The sequence below is a fragment of the Papaver somniferum genome, chromosome 1, assembly GCF_003573695.1.
Source record: "Papaver somniferum cultivar HN1 chromosome 1, ASM357369v1, whole genome shotgun sequence".
NCBI lineage: Eukaryota > Viridiplantae > Streptophyta > Magnoliopsida > Ranunculales > Papaveraceae > Papaver > Papaver somniferum.
This window is the reverse complement of record NC_039358.1, coordinates 86,119,794-86,122,238: the sequence shown is the minus strand read 5'-3', so window position 1 is coordinate 86,122,238 and position 2,445 is coordinate 86,119,794. Positions and strand designations below refer to the sequence as shown.

General features: G+C 35.4%; 1 pseudogene; it reads left to right on the top strand.

The window, feature by feature from the left end:
* Positions 1 to 555: 555 nt before the first annotated feature.
* LOC113341418 lies at positions 556 to 655 on the top strand (annotated as a pseudogene).
* Positions 656 to 2,445: the final 1,790 nt, after the last annotated feature.

The following is a 2,445-nucleotide window of genomic DNA, read 5'->3' as shown; positions in this document are numbered from 1 at the left end:
TTCTTATCAGACTGATTCTGAAACTGAGTTGGTCCTAAAGGATTCTTAGTATAGCCAAAACCTGGGGGAGCATTCGAATTACTAAACTGACCTTGATTCTGGTTCTTAGACCATCACAGGTTCGGATGGTTTCTCCAACCAGGATTATAGGTTTCTGAATATGGGTCAAATTTCTGACGGTTATCAAATCTAGTGTTATTATTATAAAGAGCATTGGCTTGCTCTTCAATTGTCTGGCCTTCCCAAAAAGGCTCTACTCTACCACTAGTGTGACCCAATTCTATAGCTTCTAACCTTTTAAATATTGCTGTAATTTTGGCATCTGGTTCAAAGCCTCCTTTTACCTTATTAACGTTCCCTCTGCCTAAAATAATTGTTTTCTTGGGTTCCCTAATATTTTCCCATTGGTGGGTCTTTTCGGAGATTTCGTTCAAAAATTTCATCGCCGCATCGACAGTTTGGTTTTTAAACCCACCAGTGCATAGAGACTCAACCATGGTTGTAGTCGAATAATCTAAACCCTCATAAAGGATCTGAAATAGCCTAACCTTTTCTAAACCATGATGAGGACATTGTGTCAACAAATCATTGAACCTTTCCAAATACCTATACAAAGATTCTCCCTCCTGTTGAGAAAACCTGCAGATTTGCGTCCTAATAGACGATGTTTTGTGCCTAGGGAAAAACTTGTTCAAAAAGGCAGATGTAAGTTGTTCATATGTTTTGATTGACCCGGAAGCTAAACTATATAGCCACGATTTGGCTTTATCTTTCAGGGAAAAGGGGAATAACCTAAGTTTCAAAGCATCATCATCAAGGTTTCTAATTTTTAGGGTACCACAAATTTCCTCAAAATCCCTAACATGGAAATAAGAGTTTTCATTTTCTTTCTCTAAAAAGATTGGGAGCATCCGTAGGGTCCCCGGTTTAAGTTCATAAATTGCTTCTGTTTCAGCTAACCTGATACACGAGGGACGAGTAGTCCTAGTAGGATTTAACAAGGCTTTCAAAGTTGCCATTTCTGGCTCTATCTGAGTAATAGGGATTCTCTCCTCAGTAAAATCAGGACGTTCAAAAATAGGACTCTCTGGATTAAGGTAATCAAGACTCTTGTTTCCTAAAATATCTCTTCTAGGTTTTTCACGCATAAACTGTCCTAGAGCGTCTCTATTACGTTCTGGCATACAAGAATTCAACCAAAAACTGTGCACATGCAAATGCTGGGCTAACTAATTTAGGTAGGCTTGGGTTACCACAGCAAAATATACCCAAAGTTACGAGGCTGAGGTTTATGGTGTTTCAGATGATAACGCCTAGAGGGTTCACCGTACTAAACCACTTGTTTTCCTAAAATCGGTGTCGGACGAAAATGCAATTGGTGTGTGCAAGTGTATGTGTGTGTGTTTTTTTTTATAAATAAAATACTAAAAATAAACAGAAACAAATAAAAGAAAATTAAAAGTCCAAAAATAAATAAAAACTACCAAAAATAAAAGTCCTTAAAAAATAAAATCTTCGGCTTTCTCCTTTTATGGCAAGTCCAACTTTTCACCTTTCGTTTCAAGCAAAACCTGCACAACAAAAGAAAAAATACCCAAAGTAAAATCTAAGAAAATAATAAAAATAAAATAAAATTCTAATTAAACTAAATAAAAACTAAAAACAAAAAAAATCTAAAACCTAAACCTAAACCTAAAGACAAGTCCGCGTCGGCGGCGCCAAAAATTGATGTGATTTTGAAAGTTGTTGCAAAGTGCTAAGAAAGATGTCGTTCACTCAGACTTGTAAAGGATGATTTTTAGATTCAAAATAAAATAGAAAATTCAATTGATGTTGTTATCAAGATTATAAAAAGCACCGAGACTCAAGATTCCACCATTGACCAATTAACTGATTCAATCTAATCAATATTCATGCAATTCTTTGCGTTTAAAGTGATTTTAATTTATTGCCTATAGTAGATTTTCGAAGTAACAATTGTAAACATCAAGCATGAAACATCAAAGTCTTAAACTAAGCATGCTCCATCAAAACGAATCACAATCATTCAATAAAAATCAATTTTCCAATATTAGTTCCATGCAAATAATTATTAAACAAACCACAAGAAATAATTAAAATAAAAATATACCACTTTTCATGGAACAATGGCTTCCTCTGTCGCCTCAGCTAAGGGGTTTAGCTCCTCATATTATTCACGTGCTCAAAATAGGTGTTCATAGCCCAAAAGGGTGAATAACAAGAGAAAACTAATAAAGCAGACTTTTTGCAACGTTTTATAGGCGTTACAAACTGACTGTTCCAGAGAATATGAGCTGGTACAGGAAACGATAAAAGAGATATGTTGTAGAATAAAAGACTTTTATAAAGGGTCTAATGTTCTTCGTGTTCTTCCTTCTACACCAGCAGAACTCGACTTCCTGTAACTCCTCCTGTTGATCTCTG